Below are 16,489 nucleotides of genomic sequence, written 5' to 3' on the forward strand. Positions count from 1 at the left end.
TTGAGTAAATTGTACTTTGGCGGATGCGTCATACAGTACCCGCGCTTGTCACCATATACATAATTTTCTATCTATTGATATTTTTAAATTGGCACTTACAGTTCTTTTATATTATGCAGTTTTAATTTTAATATGCTTCATCAAATTCGGAAGCCAATATTTCCATAACACATGAACAGATATGACTAACACAACACTGCAGAGGAGTACAAGTATAAGAACTATTAGAATCAATTGTATTTCATAATACTGCATCCAGGACATATTGGCTGCCGGTGATCGAAGATGCTTCGCTCCATTGTGACGTAACACGTATTCTGTCCACCAGATGGCGCGATCCAAGGCAGTTTGAGGTTGATCATTAAACAGTGCCCGAAGCTTTAGAATATTCTCTTTATAACTGAAAAATGAAATTTTTTAAATTACGCTAATTAAGAGCATCTGTCTCACGCAATTTCTAAAGTTAAGTAACACGACATACATTATGCGGTGCGTCAATTGTAATTTGGCAAGAATCTATAGGTTTTGCGTTTTTGTTTTTTAAGCGAGATTATCAGTAAAATAAAGTATAAACCAAAATTTCAGAAAAATAAACAATTAATCACTAGTTTTATTTCAGTCAATTGCACAAAAAATGCACAAACTTAGATTAAGTATTGGTCTCCGCTGCGTTAAAACTAGACACCGCACTACCTAAGTACAATAGCTTTTTTATTACAGAAACTATTAGATGCTTATCTGCGTGGCATCTTGACATTCAATGGCATCTTTCAAATTTAGTAACATACGCTTCGTGTTATTTTACATTGAAATTAATAAAATACTTACTGATGATATGTGATCCCAGGGTCTGTTTTATTTCTTGTAGTATTATTTATACAAATGTTTACTACGCAACCCGGCATTTTAGTTTCAATTATTATAAAAGTTTAACAGAACATATAGCACGTCAACGTCACAATGTTGACGTTCGAGACTGGCTCGAGTAGGCCAGCTTGCGCGTAGTATTAGTTACCGCACTTTGCGACTACGCCTGCGGTATCTAGTTGGAGCGCAGCGCAGACCAATCCTTATTGTTCCTTATACTTGTTTCAAAAATATTTAATAATAATACGAAAGTAATAATTGCATGCGTACAAAGTACACTTGTCAGAAGTGAAACTTCTTTGGCAAACTAATTTTCAAATCTCGTTTATATATATTAATCTAAAGCTTTAGATTTCCGAGACTTAGAGGGAGGGAAAAAGGAGGATATGTCAGGAATTTAATTGTAATTAAAATAATAAAAGTGTAGAAAATTAATACCAATTGGAATTCAATTTTTTCATTTATTTCTACGACGTTAAGAATATTTGATGTTTTGATTTAACTACAATATATGAAATATATGTTTGTGTTTCAACATTTTCTAAATATCTTGTAAAAAGTGCATCTTTTGTCGTTCCTGAATTTGTAGTTGGTGTGTGTGGATTATAATTAATTGTTATAAATTTTATGAAAAATAATTTATTGAAATCTTGAACGTCAAAATTGTTAATTAATATGCCACGTGCTTCTTGTTAATATTAGAAATTATTAATTTATTATTTTTTAAAATAAAAATTTAGAAAAAAGAATTTATCACACAATGTTTATTTATAAATTTAATTCACTCTTTACACACTGTTTACATACATACATACTCCTACCTCGCTCTCTCTCTCTCAATTGGTCTCAATCGCTCTCTCCCTCTTCTTGGATAAAAATATGCCACATTTTCACTAATATTATTATTATTAATTTTCACTTCAAAAAAAAAAATAAGTTATCATGTCATACTAAACCTTTTATCTGTCAAGACTTTATCAACCGCTGCTTTAAATTGTTCTTCGTTCAATGTGTCCATATCAAGTTTAATGCCAATTCCGTGACGGGCATATTTCTCCACATTATACCATTGATCACCAAGCACTGGTATACCAATAAGCGGTACTCCAGCATTAATTGCTTCTTCTGTTGATTGTAGACCTCCTTGCGTAATAAAAAGTTTTATGTTTGGGTGATCTGTAAAGTAAATGACCATAATTTTCAAATGATATTTTTTTAACAGTTACTGAAATAGATGCCCACCACATTTTATTTTGTAAACTGTATTGAATGTCACTGAGCTAACACGCTCATCTGGTTTATTGCCTTGTTTATTTATACAGGGGCAATGCAGCCGATATTAATGCTTTCCTTGTGCTGCAGAAAAGGGCTATTCGCGCTATTCCTAACCACGTCCTCAATATAAATAAATATTTAAAATATGATATCACTCATTGAAAGTCCAAAAACTACCACCAATTCGAAAAAGTATGCCTCAGACCTCAGAAGAACGGCCGCAAGAAATCCAACGGGCCTCTTCTTTTTTTTTATTTTATATAATATCATCACCAAACAAATGTGTTATTTAATAGCCTGAGGGCGATGTCTCAATTGCCAATCTGAGGTATGACTTACTGACTCAACTTAACCGAGTAGTAGGCATAAAAAGTTTGTCCTTTCAACATTATGATTATCATAGTTTCCAGCAAATTTACCAATGTCCCTACGGAAATATATCACATTATCAAGAATAATATATTGTAAAGCAATAGTAACATTATACAAATGATTTAAGTTTTCTTTAGTGTTAATTCCGCCAATATTTGTTTTTAAAACAATTCAACACGTGTTTCGCCTCTACACGAGGCATCCTCAGGACGTGTTGTCTCGCCAAAATCTGGCACGAGACTCATTGAGTCTCGTGCACACGTGTCGAATTGTTTTAAAAACAAATATTAGCGGAATTAACACTAAAGAAAACTTAAATCATTTGTATAATTATGGGTTTCCGCAAAGTATTTTTTTTATGGAATAGGAGGACAAACGAGCGTACGGGTCACCTGGTGTTAAGTGATCACCGCCGCCCTCATTCTCTTGCAACACCAGGGGAATCACAAGAGCGTTGCCGGCCTTTAAGGAAGGTGTACGCGCTTTTTTTGAAGGTACCCATGTCGTATCGTCCCGGAAACACCGCACAAGGAAGCTCATTCCACAGCTTAGTACTACGAGGAAGAAAGCTCCTTGAAAACCGAACTGTAAGGACCGCCACACATCCAGATGGTGGGGATGATATCCTAATTTGTGGCGTGTCGTGCGAAGGTGGAATTCGGCGGCAGGAATAAGGTTAAACAGCTCTTCGGAACACTCCCCGTGATAAATGCGGTAGAAGACACACAATGAAGCGACGTCTCTACGCAATGCCAAGTGATCCAGCCGTTCACAGAGCACTGTGTCCCCGACAATTCGAGCTGCTCTGCGTTGCATGCGGTCAAATGGATCGAGTAGATACTGGGGTGCGCCAGACCAGAGATAACAGCAAATCTCCATGTGTGGCCGGACCTGCGCTTTGTAGAGTGCTAGAATGTGAGCCGGCTTGAAGTATTGCCGTGCTCTATTAATGACCCCCCAGCTTCTTCGAAGCAAATTTGGCTTTGTTCTCAAGATGACCACGGAATTGGCTATTGCTCGAAACCTAGTATTCCGATACTAGTATCGGCGAGGCGATAGAGGCCTCGCCTAGGCGAGGCTTTAAGGGAATTGTTGTCGAAGAGCGCTGATGTAAGTTACGCCTTATTCAATAAATTTTCAATAGTAACATGTTTATTTCATAAAATTTTTATTTTAATGTTTCTTGATGATTATCAAAAAAACATTATGTTTTTTAAACAATTAAAACAGAGTTTACTTCTAAGACACGTAATTAAGATATTCTCTTGTCATTTAATGATTAGAGGCTATATGAACTATGAAGTGAGAGATCTTTATAATATAATTATGATGTATCTTTTCTTGTGTATGTTAAAAAATACTCAAAGTTATTTAAAAGTGTTTGTTCTATTGCAAAGTCTATGTATATTTGCCAATAAAAAAGTAACAAAAAAAATTGGCATTTTATAGTATATATAAATTGGTAGTATTCAATTTTCTATAAGTGATTTTTATTTGAATTCTGAATAAAAATATTTGAATTTGAATAAGTGCCGCTCGTTCGCATAAAATCGGCTGGAGTCGACGAAGGGAGCACGAGTATATACTAAATTATAATTATACATACATATTATGTTTTAATGTTATTAATTTATCAATTAATATAAAACAAAAAAAAATGTTTTTCGTCTTGTATATCGTCTTCATAAAGTTTTTACTCAAATTGTATGAACAAATAAAATTTGAATAACAAAATTTTATGAACGATGCGAGACTCGAACCCACGACCTCCGGCGTTCCGTGCCGGTGCTCTAACCAACTGAGCTAACCATTCGAGTGACGTATCGCTATAAAATCTTGTATGCTTTGTTCAACTCTCAGGTTGTGGTAAATTGTATGAACGTAAGCACAACGCCAGGTCCCAGCGCGGAGGCACAGGCCCAAGGATGTCGTATGAGATGACTAAGAGCGTACTTTATATGTGGGAGAGTAGCGCTGCCATCCTGTGACGACTACACGAGCAGGCCAGACTCTTCCGGGTTATGATAATCCTTGCATAGAAAACCGGCGTCAAGTAGTGGACATAATATAAATATAGGTCGAGAACTGGCCCCCATCTCTCCACCGCAATATGTCAGCGGTACTTTGAGAGATTTTACCCCAGGAGGGTAAGTAGACTGACTCTGCCAAAGTCGAAGAAAGACCCCTAATGAACACACATATTCGGGAATTCGCCGAATATGTGTGTTCATTAGGGATCTAACAAAACATATATTTTTAGTACCGTGGCCGCATCTTTGCGTGTGTCTTTCTATCTTATTGCATATCCTGGAGGTAGAAACGTTACGGACGATTATTTATAATTGTATTCTAAATAATGACATATGATCAAAATGTACATGTGTTATTACTAACAAAAACATACAGTTGAGTCTGTCACGACCATATTATTGTTATGCTAATAATCACGTAGCATAAGGAAGTGAAACAAATATAATGATTTAAATCATAATATAAATACATGCTAAACGTCACGCTAGAGCTGTCAAGGTGAACATTTTCCTTAAGGTTTAAACTAGCTAGGTAATTAAATATTTTACTAGTTTTTACGGCTTATAATTCCGGTATGCCATATATCTCTTATTGGTAACGCAGAGACTGATCGTCTCATGCGCTTCTTTCATTCGGCAATTGACGACGTGATATCATAATCTTGGGTGAATTGGAATAATGCTAAATGGTCGCTATCCACGGACTATCATCATCATCATCAGCCGGAAGGCGTCCACTGCTGGACAAAGACCTCCCCCAAAGATCTACACAAATTCAAATTCAAATTCAAATATTTTTATTCAAAATAGCATTTAAAATCACTTATTGAACGTCAAAAACTACCACCCATTCGAAAGAGACTGCCTCACCCGAGACCCGAGAAGAATGGGCGCGTGAAACTCAGCGGGCTTTTTTTTTAATATAAAATATGGATTACAATGTAATATCGTACAATAAACATTTATAATTAAAGAGCCTCAGGGTGTTCGCTTTATTCTTAGTCCGTGGTGTCATTAAGAAAATCGTTTATGCAATAATAACCTTTCCCACACAAACGTTTTTTAACAATTCTTTTAAATTTCGTAACACATTTGTTTTGTACATTTTCTGGGATCATATTGTAGAAGAATATACATCGCCCAACAAAAGACTTACTAATTCGACCCAACCGAGTAGTAGGCATAACAAGTTTATGTTTGTCCCTCGTGTTAACATTATGAATGTCACAGTTTCTAGAAAATTCCTCAATGTGCTTATGAACATATAGAACATTATCAAAAATGTATTGAGAAGCAACAGACAAAATGTTTATTTCTTTAAATTTTTCTAGGTTATAAATCGCGCGAATAGCCCTCTTCTGCAGCACAAAGACAGTATTAATATCGGCCGCACTACCCCATAACAATATACCATAGGACATAATACTATGAAAATAACTAAAGTATACTAATCTCGCCGTATCTATGTCAGTTAACCGTCTAATTTTCTTAACCGCATATGCTCCAGAATTAAGCCTATTCGCCAATATGGGGGCCCCACTGCAATTTGGAATCAAGAGTAATGCCAAGAAATACAGCAGATTCCACTGGTTTTACCACCTCTCCATTTAATGAAATATTCGCATCTACATTTTTGACATTGTGAATTTAATATATTTGGTTTTATGATTATTTAACAATAAGTTATTGGCGCTAAACCAGTACACGATGTCAGATAAAGCATTGTTTACTTCGTCGTATAAATCTTGGCTTCGTTTCACTTTGAATATAAGTGAAGTGTCATCAGCAAACAATACCACCTTGTGTTTTTTTTCTACAAGGTTAGGTAGATAGATAGAGAGAAGGAAGGGTCCAAGAATAGACCCTTGTGGTACCCCCATACCGAGAGGAGTCCCGGGAGATCTCCTGCCATTTACCTCGACTCTCTGAATCCTATTATTTAAATATGAGATCAGAAGATCGAGTGCAGATCCTCTTATACCATAGTGACATAGCTTCCTGACCAGCGTTGAATGTTGAACAAAATCAAAAGCCTTAGATAAATCACAGAAGATACCAAGTGCATTCTGTGATTCCTCCCAGGCCTCAAAAATATTCCTGATGAGTTCAACACCTGCATCCGTAGTCGAGCGTCCCCTAGTAAAGCCAAATTGTTTAATATGAAGTAACTTATAAGTGTTAAATTGAGTAAGCATTTGGCTTAAAATATTTTTTTCAAAAATTTTACTAAGGGTCGGCAACACTGAAACAGGGCGATAGTTATTCGGGTCAGAAGTGAGTCCCAATTTAAAAATTGGTGTAATTTTACTATACTTCAGAAGGTCGGGAAACACGCCATGTTCCGACATTGCTGACCGCGCGTGTGTTTTTAAATAATGGAATGCCAAAAATGTAAAAAAGTGCTAGCGAAAAAAGGATCACATTTCATGTGTCAAGGGCCTTGCCAAGGGACTTTTCATAGGGGATGTGTAAAGGGTTTAGCAGCAGACATTAAAAATGGTAAAAACCGCATTTACTGCAATAACTGTGAAGATGAAGGATCAGAAGATGAAGATCAGGATGAAGAGTTACAAGATTACTCAAAAATTCTCAAGGATATACAAAAAAAGGTTGGGGCTATCCCGGGATTCAAAACACAACTGGATTCCATTACACAAAGTCTAATTATGCTATCTGATAAATATGACTCAACATGAACAATCAAAAGAAAAGATTCATAAACTGGAAAAAGAAATCACAAATGTAAGCAACAAATGTGTATATTTAGAAAAGCAAAACATTTCCTTCGAACAAAAAATTCAAGAATTTGAGCAGGCATCACGTAAACAAAATATTGAAGTAGTGGGTATTGAACAGCTTCACGGAGAGAGTGTGAAAGAAATAGTGTCCAAAATCGGTGAAAACTAAATGCGAGTAGCTCCGACACAGAATGGGCTAGACGCTCAAGACTATACAAAGTAGGCACCAAACCACCACCTATAATTGTGGGCTTCAAGACCACTGGATCTACATCACGGGACAACTGGCTTACCCAGCGCCGCAAACTATCGGATATCACAAGTAATATAGTTACAGGTGGATCGAATACAAGCAAAATGTATATAAATGAAAATCTAACTAAATCAACTCGAACGCTGCTATGGAGTGTCAAGAAGCAATTACAAGGAATTTATAAGTATATTTGGGTAACAAATGGAAAAATCCTGGTCAAGAAATCTGAAGGTGAAAAAGTGATATGTGTAAGGGCCGAAAGCGATATAAGTAATCTAATTATTAGAAAGTGAACATTTATTTTTATTTTATTTAATAGGTAACTTGCCAAAATGTAATAATATGTTTATTACTTACTGAAAAATTCACAGACTTATTAAACATGGACTACATAACTGACGGATCTATAAACTATAAGTGTGTTAATAACTTAAATACTTGGTTACAACAAATACACAATAGCAGTGACTTAAGCATATTACATGTTAATATTCGATCATTCAAAAAACACTTTAGTGAATTCTTAGTTACTATCGGCAATGATTTAAGTAAAATAGATATTATAGAATTAACAGAACCAAACATAAATTATTCCTTAATGTCTTTCTATAACATTCCTTTCGTGTCAATGTTTATACCCGTACGGGGCGCAGTGGGGGAGGGGTACTGGTCTACTCGCGACTGGAGCTCAACGTGTGTGTGAACGAGACTGCTGCGTTCGTGAGTACAACCATTATGCGATCTGCAGAGTGCGTTTCTATTACACTTGATGCTAATGGAGAACAATTCTATTTAATAGCTATATATAGACCACCCCGATTTTATAAACAGGACAAAATACAAGATTTTATTGTATTTAGAAATTTATTAAATAATCTACCAAAACGCTCAAAAGTCATATTTTGTGGGGATTTAAATATAAACCTTTTAAATAGCCGAGATAACCATGTTATATTATATGAAAATGTATTAGCGGAGTATGGCGTCACCAGATGCATATGTGATGTAACTAGGAGGGAAGTAATTATGGGCAAATTGGTAGAATCGTGTCTTGATCATATTTACATTAGAGCACCATTAGTATTAATTGACTCAGCAGTAATAAAACATAAGATATCCGATCACTATTATATTGCAGCATCTATAAAATGGAAATGTACTCCTCACGCATCAGACCAACCAGCCTCAGCTCAGCCCATCACCCGCCGTGTTCTTAACAATCGTTTAGTGAGAGAAAAACTATAATTAACCAACTTTGATGAGTAATTGAATTTTAAGTGTCCAGTAGAATTATATAAAGATTTTACTTGTCTTTTTAATAATATATACAATGAATGTTACAAAACGCACACATGTAATGATAACTGATACTTTAAAGAAAATGATACAAGAAAGAGATAGGTTATTTACAATATGGTGCAATGAGCCAAAAAATATGATACAAAGATTATACTATACAAAATTTAGAAATAAGTGTAATAAAGCTATTATTAAGTGTAAATCAGAGTATGATAAACAAACTATATAAAACTGTAATAAAAATATTTAAAAAAATATGGGATAAGATAAATAGTTTATTGGGTAAACCTAGACAATCTTTAGATGATCTGATACTAAGAAATATGGTAAAACAAGGCAGTCAAAAAGAGATTTGTGACAAGTTTGCTTCAAATTTTTTAAATGAAATAAATCTAATCTATACTATATATATTATTATTATTATTATAAAGCTGCAGTGTTTGTTTGTTTGTTTGAACGCGCTAATCTCTGGTACTACTGGTCAGATTTGAATGATTCTTTCAGTGTTGGGTAGTCCATTTATCGAGGAAGGCTATAGGCTATGTTTTTTTTTTCAAAATTAGGGATCCGTAATAAAATTGCTATTTTGTAACACAAGGTGTAAAATCGAAAACCTATTTTTGCGTGCGCTGCAAAAACTATTGACAATAGAACAAAATGATGTACAATATATATATATATAGGCAATATTTTATTACTTATAAAACTATCGCGTGATAAATTTTTACAAAGGGAGAGCTATGTGGTAAAGTGTGATGTGGGCATGAGATGGCAACCAGTCACTAGTAGTGATGTTAAAAAAATTATTATTAATATGAATAAAAATAAATCACCTGGTAGCGATCTCCTACGCATGTCTGATATAAAGTCAGTTGTTGATAAAGTCTGTCCTGTCATAGCTAATTTAGTTAATTTATCTGTTAGACATGAACTGGAATGAACGTGGTATAAAAATAAAAACTAAGTATTTAAGCCACCTCCGTTTTGCCGACGACTTGGTGCTGATATCAGAGAAAGGAAAAGAACTACAGTACATGGTAGAGTCACTAAACCAAGCTAGCAAACTCGCCGGACTAGAAATGAACCTCTCTAAAACTATGGTAATGACCAACAGCGCCAAAGTACAAATATACGTCGATAACGAGCCTCTCCATTATACCGAGAAATACATTTACCTAGGCAAGCAAATAAGTTTCGACAGATCAAACAACTACCAGGAGATTGAGCGCAGAGCTCAGTTAACATGGAACAAATACTGGAGCTTAAAGGAAATATTTAAGAGCAACATGCCAATCCAACTAAAGACTAAGGTTATGAATTCTTGCCTTATTCCTTGTCTGACCTATGCTTGTCAGACATGGAAATTTAACAAAAATGTCATAAATAAAATAACAACGTGCCAACGGGGAATGGAGCGGAGTATGTTAAATATAAAAAGAATAAACAAAATAAGGCATACAAAAATACGCAACACCACAAAAGCAATAGATGGTCTAGCACAAGCTCGTGCATTAAAATGGAAGTGGGCAGGACACATAGCACGCCTGCAAGATCAAAGGTGGACAAAAAGAGCGACAGAATGGAGGGGGCCAGTGGGCAAAAGAAAGAAAGGGAGACCTTGCAACAGATGGGAGGACGAAATTAAACACACAGCGGGTCCAAACTGGATACAAATAGCGCAATCCAGAGGAAACTGGCTCAATTTGGAGGAGGCCTTTACCTGCAGAGGGGTTCTTGCAGAATAAAATGCATAAAAATTAATTCCTTTTTATAAAACTAACATAATAACTAAATTAACTAACTACTTAATCTTTTTTCTTATTGATACTAACAAAACTAATCGACTTTGTAAACAGCATTTCTGTAAGAAATAAAAGGCTTTTTTATTTTATTTTATTTTATTTATCTGTTAGACATCATAAATTACCTTCTAAATTAAAAGAAGCTATAATTCGTCCCATTCATAAGCAAGGTGATCGTAAAGATTTTTCTAACTATAGACCTATAGCTATATTGTCAAGTATTGATAAAATTATTGAAAAGTATATTGTGAATCAACTTGAAAACTTTCTACAAAAAAATAAAATACTAAATGTATGCCAACATGGATTTCAAAAAGGTAAAAGCACTAACACACTATTATCTAAATTTACTAATGAAATAAATACACATATAGAAATAAAAAAATAGTTGTCTCTATATTTTACGATTTCAAAAAAGCTTTTGATACACTAGAAACGGACACCCTTTTGAATGGATTGGACGAGTGTGGTGTGGGACAGCCGCTGAACCAATGGTTTCGCGACTACCTCACCTCACGCTCTTATCGTGTTAGAGTGGGTGACACGTTCAGCGAGGAGACCAAGGTGGGATGTTGACTACCACAAGGGTCCGGATGTGGGCCCATCTGCTACCTAATGCAAGTATATTTTTTGCTTAAGCTATTGCTTATGTGAAGTAATTCGGCACTGTTCAGCTTACATCTTTGCCGATGATTTATGTACATTGCTAGCCGGCACCAACCTCGCTGAAACGTGTAGCTTAGTACAGTTAGACATAGATAACGTAGTTAAATGGTCTCACGATAATGGTATAGTTCTGAATTTGGAAAAAAATAAACTAGTTGTTATTCACTCACCATATTTACCCCTCACAGATTCACCCCCGAATATGTATATACATAGTTTACTGTGCCTTCATAATAATTTTACAAACTGTAAGTGTAAGCCAATTGAAAGAGTTAATTGTATAACTTATCTTGGTGTTATAATAGATTCAAACGTGTCATGGTTTGTGTTTTTTTTTTTTTTTTTCATGTCCCACCATATAGATTTTATTTGTAATAAGTTAAGGATACTTTTAGGTAAATTCTATCACTTAAGTTTTAAAGTTCCCTTAGCTACATTAAAATGTTTGTATTATACATTAGTAGATTCAATTATGAGCTATGCTCTTGATAGTTATGGTCTTACATTTAAAACATATATTGATAAAATCGAAGCATTGCAAATAAGGTTTTTAAAATTACTTGTTAACAAAAAAACAAAAGCTAAATGTAAAGACAATTACTCAAAGTTATTTAAAATTTGTAATATATTCCCAATAAGTAAAAAGCATAAATACCTTTTAGCCTTAAATAACCATGACTCTCAAGATCATAGCCCATCCTTAATTAGTCATAATCATGGCACCCGTTCGATGACATCAGGCAAACTGAAGTACCTAGAGTAAGCAATTACTTTGGCGATAGAACTTTAAAGAAAAGAATATCATATCTGTTTAATAGCTTGCCAGACGACATCCGACGGGAACCAAACAAAAATAAATTTAAAAAACTATTAAATCAATATTTATTGTTGCAGTAACATTTGTAAAATAGGCTTGAAGATTTATTTTATGAGACTCGCTCGATCCTGTAGACAAACTGTGTAAACATTTTTACAGGACTTTGTATTATTTTAAGAAGAAACTGTATATTTATAAATAAAAAAAAAATACAGCTATTAAAAACTAGATATGAAGCTATGACGTCAATAACAGAACTTATTATTTTTACAGATATGCCCCATATATCAGCAGTTTTTTTCATTTCTAAGGATCTGAAAGTTTTAATTATTTCTGCTGGGCTAACAACACTGAATTTGAATTTTTGCTTACATTCCTTAACATTTTCCAAAAGAAGTGACTCGGCAACACTGGTGGAGGAGACAAGGGTGCTTGAGATGGAAACTGGAATATCAGAAAAAAAAATCTCAAAAGCAGAAGCTACTTCCTGCTCAGAGTGGATTTTTGTATTGTTTATTATTAGATTATATTCAAACATGCAGTCTTTCGCTCTTCCAGATTCCCAGTTAATAACAATCCAAGTCATTTTTATTTTATTTGAAGCATTTTTAATTATTTCTCTAATATACATTGACTCAGCAATAGTACATACTTTCTTAAATATTTTGAGATTATATATAAACATTTTTTCACATGTACAAGGAAAGATACATCATGATTACATGATGATCTCTCACTATATAGTTCATATAACCGTTGTCTGCTCCTATGAATACCAGCTGTTGCCCAGTTGTTAAATGACAAGAGACCACCCGAGTTGACTGTCTTTGAAGTAAATATAGAAGCAAACTCTGTTTTTATTATTTTAAATAACTTACCATACATCTCATTTGGAGTACTGTTATAATTCAAATACTAGTTTGAGAGTTTTTCCGAAACATTGCCTCTATATTTCTCCATTCGCCTATTGTTTACCGGAACAAATATTAACTTTTTAGTTGAAGTACATTTGTTTACTTCAATATTAAAAGAGGCTAATTGACCAAAGTGGTCTGCGCTCAGTTTACTAATTATTGATTGAGAAATAGGTTTATAATTAGTAAAAATATTATCAATACAACCTTTAGAGGTGCTGGTTACTCTAGTATGTTCTAAGAAAATATTTGATAAATTATATGATTTAAACAAAGATTTGAATCTAATACTTGTGGTGGATTTTTCTGATAAGTTAATATTAAAATCACCACAAATCAAAATATATTTCTTGGATTCTGATAATTTTGATAGAACCTTCTCCAATACACTCTCAAATAACTCATATAATGCATCGGGGGGTCTGTATATACTTACAACAAAGGCACACTCAAGCTCTGCACAGACTATTTCAATGGTACGTTCAACAGAGAGGCCCACAATATCTTTACGGTCTTTGAATTTAAACGATATACTTATAAGTATAAGAGAGCCGCCACGTGTTGCCTTTTTTCTGCTAAACACACTTGCCACCCGATGACCGCTGGAGTTAAAAATGAGCTCATATTTTCTAAGCCAGTGTTCAGTAAGACATAAGATATCAATATTTTCATGGTTCATTAGTAACTCCAGTTCCAGTTCTCTACCTAACAATCCTTGTATATTTTGGTGCATCAGGTTTATGACTTTAAAATTATTATGTTTACTATTATTTGTACATTGTGTATTTATATTGCTAGAGGAGTCCCCTATTGTCTTGTTGACTAATTTAAATAATTTGGAACATATTCCAAACCAGAAACTAAACTATAAGACTGCTCAATAGAAGCAGGGGACCGGGTTGCCAAATAATTGGCTGTGTTATAAAATAAATAAAAAGATAGCGATTTAGCTATCTGTCTTTTATAAAAATTAGATAGGTGTAACCTATCAAATGTCAACATTTTACATTTATGATTAATTATATTATTAATATCAATTATGTGTATGTTACAACATAATAAATTACCTTTATATATCACATAATTTGAATGAGACAATAGGGTTATCATATTATTCAAATTGTCTCTTGCTTTGTTTTCCTGTGGCAAATCCTGTATGAATGGCAGTGTGAATATTATAAGATTTTCTATTTTTAAACTATTTAACTCATTGTATAATTTTTGTTGTTGAACATTTTTATTTAAATTCCCTCTTCTCCCAATCATTACAATAATAAAACAACACAACGATCGGTCCTGCGCTGCCCTATAACGTATTCCGGCGATCTTGACCAAATCGTCGTTCTATATTGTGGGAAGCTTAACAATACTGCGTCTTCCGGTACGTGGTCGCCATTCGAGGACTTTACTGCCCCACCGACCATCTGTCCGTTGAACTATGTGCCCTACCCACTGCCACTTCAGTTTTGCAATCATTTGGGCTTTGTTTGTGACTTTGGTTCTCCTGCGGCTCTCCTCCGAAAACCACGAACTACGCAGGGTGACTTGCGCATAATTTTGCATTGATGTATGGTCTTCCCTTATTAGTTGAATTGCCTACACTGATCCTAGACAAAAATGGCCTTATGTCGTCCGTATTGTACCGATTGTTTATTTTGATTATTACGCATTCTGTTATTCTGTTACCAGGACGTCATCAACAACGCTTAGGACGTCCAACCATTACCTGGTCAGGAGTGTAATATACCAAGTTTTGCACTAAAAGTCAGTAGATTGCATTATTAGGACTTCCACTTTTTCATCCTACCCTTGGGGCAAGATTTGTTTTCCTATACACGAACCGCATGCTTGTGCCGTTAAGAGTTGACGCTGCAGCTAGCGCATTGATTTCCACACTCATACTCAAAAGCATAGTCCCAGACTAATGGAAGCATGGCCTTGGCCATCCGATCCCAAAACAAGGTGACAGTTCAGCTTCTGCTCACTATAGGACTATTGCTATTACCTACCTGCTCTCCAAAATCATGAAAAGTTTAATTAGCAGCCAGGTCTTCGTATACTAAGAGGGTCACCCGTAAATCAACTACTGATATTATGGCTCTTACCATAGCCGGCTTCTCTACTAGTATACCTAACATATAGAGAGCTGACTGCTATCGAAAGCTAGAGAGAATCCCTGTTAATAAGTCCGGATATAGCGAAGGCCTTCGATCGTATACGGCATAAGGTGCTACTCTCGAAATCTATATCATTTGGGCTTCCAGGTAATTTATATAAGTGGATTGACAATTCTCTCAATAGGAGCTGCATATAGATCGTCATCGACAGATATTATTCGAGCCGTTATCGTTAATTAACCGCCAGCTCTTAGAATAATTAGAGGGTCTGCTGATCAGCGACCGTCATTACGGCTTCCACCATGGTAGGTCAGCGGGTGATCTTCTGGTATACTTAGCATATACATGAGCGACGGCTTTCGAAAACAAGGGAGAAGGCAGTTAGTTTGGATATAGCAATGGCATTTGATCATGTATGGCACAAGGCGCTTCTCTCAAAACTTCCATCATTTGGGCTTCCAGATGGTATATACAAGTGGACCATCAGCTTTCTCATTGGGCGCAGCCAATAGGTCGTAGTTGAGGGTTAATACTTGAACCCAAACACCGTTTAAGCTGTAGTTCCCCAAGGCTGTGTGCTATCTCCTAGACTATTTCTTACGCATATCTCTCTCGTGATATCGTCGAAAATTGACAGAAGAAACTTGTATCTGCTATCGATCTTATCTCTTGATAAAATCGCGAAATGAACCTTGGTTAATTCAGCCTGCACAATTCTGCACATTAACCACAAAAAACAAACATTATTCGTACCGCTCTTCGACAACACTCCCCGTAATGTCTCTCTCGTAAGTATCGAAAGTCTGTATTCAAGAAATGATTAATATATTGGATGAATCACTACAATCAAGTAACGATTATAATAATGTACTAATGATACTGAAAAGGTTGAATATGAGACTGAATGGTACACTAGCCAAGCCGTCGAGTCAATCAAACATCAAGAGAACGCGGACTGCGTTATTAATATTTTAGGCCAAAGAGGATGAAAATACTACATAATAGAGGCGGGACTGCCTAAGTAAAAATTGAAACTTAGTTTAATATAAAATTACAGTATCGTGATTGGCCACGAAGTATTATCCGGCTAAGGCTAAGAACAGTTGCTTTAAACTTAGTGGATTTCAGCTATCCCTGTATTTTACAATATTAGAGCCGTCATCTGTCAATCTATCAATGACTGCACGTTTCATACAATCGAGTGAATCGCTTTTTTTTTAGAGAGTTTTGCTAGCCTGTTTGAGGCTGATAATTTTTTCCAGCCCTGAAGAAATTAAATTGAAGATAATTATATTTTTATGTCAACTGTCAATTAGTGTTTCAGCTAAAATATTAATAT

General features: G+C 35.0%; 1 pseudogene; it reads left to right on the forward strand.

Moving 5' to 3' along the window:
* The first annotated feature begins 6,919 nt into the window (after nucleotides 1-6,919).
* LOC126976294 (uncharacterized) lies at nucleotides 6,920-16,139 on the forward strand (annotated as a pseudogene).
* The last annotated feature ends 350 nt before the right edge of the window (nucleotides 16,140-16,489 follow it).

Source organism: Leptidea sinapis, chromosome 40 (assembly GCF_905404315.1).
Source record: "Leptidea sinapis chromosome 40, ilLepSina1.1, whole genome shotgun sequence".
Lineage (NCBI taxonomy): Eukaryota > Metazoa > Arthropoda > Insecta > Lepidoptera > Pieridae > Leptidea > Leptidea sinapis.